This window comes from Zea mays, chromosome 3 (genome assembly GCF_902167145.1).
Source record: "Zea mays cultivar B73 chromosome 3, Zm-B73-REFERENCE-NAM-5.0, whole genome shotgun sequence".
Taxonomy (NCBI): Eukaryota; Viridiplantae; Streptophyta; class Magnoliopsida; order Poales; family Poaceae; genus Zea; species Zea mays.
The window spans coordinates 145,282,619-145,288,704 of NC_050098.1; positions in this window are offsets into that span (position 1 = coordinate 145,282,619).

The following is a 6,086-nucleotide window of genomic DNA, read 5'->3' on the forward strand; positions in this document are numbered from 1 at the left end:
CGTGTCCCAGCCCAGATGGGTCGGCGCGAGACGAAACACAAAGGGGGGGGGGAAAACAGCAAGGGGAAACTGCGGCCTTCGTGTTGTCCTGTGCCCAGGGCGGATGCACTTGCAGTAGGGGGTTACAAGCGTTCACGAGGGAGAGAGAGATAGAGAGAATGTCCGCCAGCCCATTCTCCCGCGCGGCCACCTTCTCGTACGAGAGCCCTGGACCTTCCTTTTATAGACGTAAGGAGAGGGCCCAGGTGTACAATGGGGGGTGTAGCAATGTGCTAACGTGTCTGGCAGAGAGGAGCCAGAGCCCTAAGTACATGCCGACGTGGCTGTTGGAGAGGTGTCGCTGCCCTGTTCATGTGATGTCGTGGCCGTCAGAGGAGCGCCTGAGCCCTATAGGAGCACAGCCGTCGGAGCTGTCGGGTCCTTGATGACGTCTCCTTGCTTCCGTAAGGGGCTCAGAACCGCCGTCGTCATGGAGCACGCGGGGTGCCATCATTACTTGTTTTACCGGGGCGAGCCAGATGGGACGTTGGTCTTGTTTCCCATAGCCTGAGCTAGCTAGGGGTAGGGTAATGATGGGCCCCCTGTGATGTGGTTGGTCCGAGCCCGAGGTCGGGCGAGGCGGAGGCTCCTCCGAGGTCGAGGCTGAGTCCGGGCCCGGGGGTTGGGCGAGGCGGAGACCGTCGTTCGAGGTCGAGGCTGAGTCCGAGCCCTCGGGTCGGGCGAGGCGGAGTCTGTCTTCCGAGGTCGAGGCTGAGTTCGAGCCCTGGGGTCGGGCGAGGCGGAGTCCACCGTCCGAGGTCGAGGCTAAGTCCGAGCCCTGGGGTCGGGCGAGGCGGAGTCTGTCTTCCGAGGTCGAGGTTGAGTCCGAGCCCTAGGGTCGGGCGAGGCGGAGTCCGTCTTCCGAGGTCGAGGTTGAGTCCGAGCCCTGGGGTCGGGCGAGGTAGAGTCCATCGTCCGGCGTTGAGGTTGAGCTCAAGCTCTAGGGTCGGGCGAGGCGGAGTCCGTCGTCCAGCGTTGAGGTTGAGCCCGAGCTCTGGGGTCGGGCGAGGCGGAGTCCGTCGTCCAGCGTTGAGGTTGAGCCCGAGCTCTGGGGTCGGGCGAGGCGGAGCTTCCTATGGCGCCCGAGGCTGGACTTAGCTGCTGTCAGCCTCACTCTGTCGGGTGGCACAGCAGTCGGAGCAGGGCAGTCGGCGCTGTTTTCTTGTCAGGTCGGTCAGTGGAGCGACGAAGTGACTGCGGTCACTTTGGCCCTGTCGACTGAGGAGCGCGCGTCAGGATAAGGTGTCAGTCGATCCTTGCATTAAATGCTCCTGCGATACGGTCGGTTGGCGTGGTGATCTGGCCAAGGTTGCTTCTCCGCGAAGCCTGCCTGAGCTGGGCCTCAGGCGAGTCGAAGGTGCGTCCGTTTGCTTGAGGGGACCCTCGGGCGAGACGTGAATCCTCCTGGGTCGGTTGCCTTTGCCCGAGGCTGGGCTCGGGCGAGGCGAGATCGTGTCCCTTGAGTGGACTGAGCCTTGACCTGAATAGCGCCCATCAGGCCTTTGCAGCTTTGTGCTGATGCGGGTTACCAGCTGAGGTTAGGAGTCTTGGGGGTACCCCTAATTATGGTCCCCGACAGTAGCCCCCGAGCCTCGAAGGGAGTGTTGGTACTCGCTTGGAGGCTTTTGTCGCACTTTTTTGCAAGGGGACCGGCCTTTCTCGGTTGCGTTTCGTTCCGGTGGGTGCGCGCGAGCGCACCCGCCGGGTGTAGCCCCCGAGGCCTCGGAGGAGTGGTTTGACTCCTCCGAGGTCTTAGCGCGTTTCGTGATGCCTCGGCCGGTCTAGTTGTTCCCTCATGCGAACTGGTCGTAGCCCGGGTGCATAGTCAGGTTCCGAGTTCTCGGGCTGGTATGTTGACGCTGTCAACGGTTTGGCCGGAGCCGGGTCTACGAGAGCAGCCCCCGAGCCTCTGCACAGAGCGAGAGGACGGTCAAGGATTGACTCGGCTTTTTTCATACGCCCCTGCGTCGCCTTTCCGCAAGGAGGAGGGGGGAGAGCGCCATGTTGCCCTCGGAGGGCGCCGAACATGGTGTCTCCAGTGAGTTGCTAACGGGGGATCCGAGAGGACGCCCGTGCCCCATTCGATAAGGGTCGGCTAGTGGCCCAGAGGCGTGCTCCAAAAGTACCTGCAGGTGATTTGCCGGACCCGGTCCCGTTTGATAGGGTCCGAGGGCTCGATGCCTCCCTCTGATGGGATTCCGTTACAGAATCGCTCCTGCTGGTCTCGGAAATGTCCTAGGGTACCTCGGGAGCGTAGCCCGAGCCTCGGCCATGTATCGGATGTACCCAGAGTCATCCCTCGCTCTGCGTGCTCTGAGGCGGCTGTCGAACCCTGTGGGGCTAGCCTTCGAACCCCTGATCAGTAGTGGGCACGGAGCCCAAGTGGTCTGAGGCGGCTATCGAACCCCTCCGAGGGGCCAGCCTTTGAACCTGTGACCAGTAGTGGGCGCGGAGCCCGAGTGCTCTGAGGCGGCTGTCAAACCCTTCCGAGGGGCCAGCCTTCGAACCTCTGATCAGTAGGAGGGCTCGGGGCCCGCTTCCTTCGCGGAGAAGGATCCCTTTTGGAGTATCCCCTTTCCCGGTCCCTGTAGCAAGAGAGAGAAAGGGGAAGAGGAAAAGGATACAAAATCGAACGACGTGGCGCACCTTTTTTGAAGCAGTCATTATGGTGAAGGTGAAGCGTCGCTCGCTTCGCCTGCCAAAGGTGTCGGCGTTTCGAGACAGGGGGGTCCCTAAGCCGACGAGTGAGTGTGCTGCGTGCCCCAGCCCAGATGGGTCGAGCGCGTGGGCGAGCGCGGAGGGGGGAGAGGCGAGGCGGCCGGAGCCGAGCGTGAGAGAGGTGGAAGTCCCGCGGCCTTCGTGTTCGTCCCGCGCCCAGGTCAGGTGCGCTTGCAGTAGGGGGGTTACAAGCGTCCACGCGGGTGAGGGAAGCGAGCGGCCCCAAGAGAGCGCCTGTCCCGTCCTCGGTCCCGCGCGGCCAACCTTCTCTGAGAAGGCCCTGGTCCTTCCTTTTATAGTCGTAAGGAGAGGACCCAGGTGTACAATGGGGATGTAGCAGAGTGCTACGTGTCTAGCGGAGGGAGAGCTAGTGCCCTAGGTACATGCCGATGTGGCAGTCGGAGAGATCTGGGCATCCTGCTGGCGTGATGTCGTGGCTATCGGTGGTGCGGCGGAGCCTGATGGAGGGACAGCTGTTGGAGCGGTCGAGTCCCTGCTGACGTTGTCCTGCTGCCGTAAGAGAGCTGGGGGCCGCCGTCGTCATAGAGCTCGTGGAGCGCCATCATTGCCCCTCTGGCGGAGCTGGCCGGACGAGACGCCGGTCTTGTTCTCCGTGACCCGAGTCGATTCGGGGTAGGGTGATGATGACGTTTCCTGTTGACGTGGCGGTCTGTGCTCTAGGCAGGGCGACGTGGGGTTTCCTCCGAAGCCGAGGTTGAGTCTTGCCTTCAGTTGCCGTGGCCGAGCCCGAGCCAGGGGGTCGGGCGAGGCGGAAGTCGTCCGGCCGAGGCCAGGGCGGAGTCCGAGCCCTGGGGTCGGGCGAGGCGGAGTTTCGTCGTCTTCCGGGTCTTAGCCTGAGTCCGAGCCCTGGGGTCGGGCGGAGCGGAGTTCGCCGTCTTCCGGGTCTTAGCCCGAGTCCGAGCCCTGGGGTCGGGCGGAGCGGAGTTCGCCGTCTTCCGGGTCTTAGCCCGAGTCCGAGCCCTGGGGTCGGGCGGAGCGGAGTTCGCCGTCTTCCGGGTCTTAGCCCGAGTCCGAGCCCTGGGGTCGGGCGGAGCGGAGTTCGCCGTCTTCCGGGTCTTAGCCCGAGTCCGAGCCCTGGGGTCGGGCGGAGCAGAGTTCGCCGTCTTCCGGGTCTTAGCCCGAGTCCGAGCCCTGGGGTCGGGCGGAGCGGAGTTCGCCGTGGCGCCTTCGGCAAGGCCTAGTTGCCTGTCAGACTCACTCTGTCAAGTGGCACTGCAGTCGGAGTGGCGCAGGCGGCGCTGTCCTTCTGTCAGACTGGCCAGTGGAGCGGTGGAGTGACGGCGGTCACCTCGGCTCTGCCGGGGGCGCGTGTCAGGATAGAGGTGTCAGGCCACCTTTGCGTTAAATGCCCCTGCAATTTGGTCAGTCGGTGTGGTGATTTAGTCAAGGTTGCTTCTGAGCGAAGCCAAGGCCTTGGGCAAGCCGGTGATGTGTCCGCCATAAAAAGGGGGCCTCGGGCGAGACGGAAGTCTCTCGAGGTCGGCTGCCTTCGGCCGAGGCTAGGCTCGGGTGAAGCGTGATCGAGTCACTCGTGTGGACTGATCCCTGACTTAATCGTGCCCATCAGGCCTTTGCAGCTTTATGCTGATGGGGGTTACCAGCTGAGAATTAGGCGTCTTGAGGGTACCCCTAATTATGGTCCCCGACAGTAGCCCCCGAGCCTCGAAGGGAGTGTTAGCACTCGCTTGGAGGCTTTTGTCGCACTTTTTTGCAAGGGGACCAGCCTTTCTCGGTTGCATTTCGTTCCGGTGGGTGCGCGCGAGCGCACCCACCGGGTGTAGCCCCCGAGGCCTCGGGGGAGTGGTTACACTCCTTCGAGGTCTTAATACTTCGCTTAACGCTTCGGCTGGTCTGGTCGTTCCCTCATGCGAACTGGCCGTAGCCCGGGTGCACGGTCGGGGCCCAAGCTCTCGGGCTGGTATGTTGACGCTGTCAACGATTTGGCCGGAGCCGGTTTTTGCGAGAGCAGCCCCCGAGCCTCTGCACAGGGCGAGAGGACGATCAGGGACAGACTCGGCTTTTTACATACGCCCCTACGTCGCCTTTCCGCAAGGAGGAGGGGGGGAGTGCGCCATGTTACCCTCGATGGGCACCGAAGATGGTGTCTCCGGTGAGCTGCAAGCGGGTAATCCGAGTGGACGTCCGTGCCCCGTTCGTTGGGGGTCGGCTAGGGGCCCAGAGGCACGCCCAAAAGTACCTGCGGGTGACTTGCCGGACCCGGTCCCCTGGCGACGGGGTCCGAGGGCTCGATGCCTCCCTCCGATGGGATTCCGTTACAAGATCGTTCCCGCTGGTCTCGGATATGTCCTAGGGTACCTCGGGAGCGCAGCCCGAGCCTCGGTTATGTATCGAACGTACCCCTGGTCATCCCTCGCTCGGTGTCTGAGGCGACTGTGAACCCTTCGGGGGCCAGCCTTCGAACCCCTGATCAGTAATGGGCGCGGAGCCCGAGTAGCCTGAGGCGGCCATGGAGCCCTTCGGGGGGCTGGCCTTCGAACCCCTGACCAGTAGTGGGTGTCGGGCCCACGCGATCTGAGGCGGCTGTTGAACCCTCGGGGGGCCAGCCTTCGAACCCCTGATCAGTAATGGGGGGCGCGGAGCCCGGTTCCTTCGCGGAGAAGGATCCCTCTCGGGGTATCCCCCTTCCCCGGTCCCTGTTGCAAGAGATAGAGAAAGAGGAAAACGGAAAAGGATACGAAATCAGACGACGTGGCGTACCTTTTCTGACGCGGTTATTAAGGCGAAGGTGAAGCGTCGCGCGCTCCTCCCGCCAGAAGCGCCGCGTGTCCCGTCGCGGAGTTAATGCGACGGGGCGAGTGGTTGGCGGGGCGGCCGTTGCGCGCGGGTGATCCGTTCGAGGAACGGGTCACGGGTGCACCGTCTTCACGCCGTGAGAGGAGGCTCTCTTGCTGTCTCAGGATGGGACGTGAGCCTGGCTGACGACGTGACCGCTGCGCCCGCCCGCCTGCCACCGCTATTACTGCCGGCCCACTTTCGGTCGCTTTGACCGACGCGCCAGTCTGGCGCTGTTGGGTCGCCTCGAGTCGTGGCATAGGCTTCGCAACCGAAGAGGCGCGACGGTGGCACAAGTGGCGGTGCGGTTGCTTGCATGCAGCAACTGGCGTGCCAGTTGCTCGACGCGTGGGCCTGGGCCCCAGGCTGGCGTGTCAGAAGTTGGAGAAGCGCGTCCATCTGGCGCGGTTGCATGCCGCCTGCATGGCTGCTCGCCCCTTCTGCCCGTTGGTCTGGGCGGAAATGGGGGGTCGCCTGTAACCGCTGGACGGTCGTGCGCACCATGCGCGGCGGTT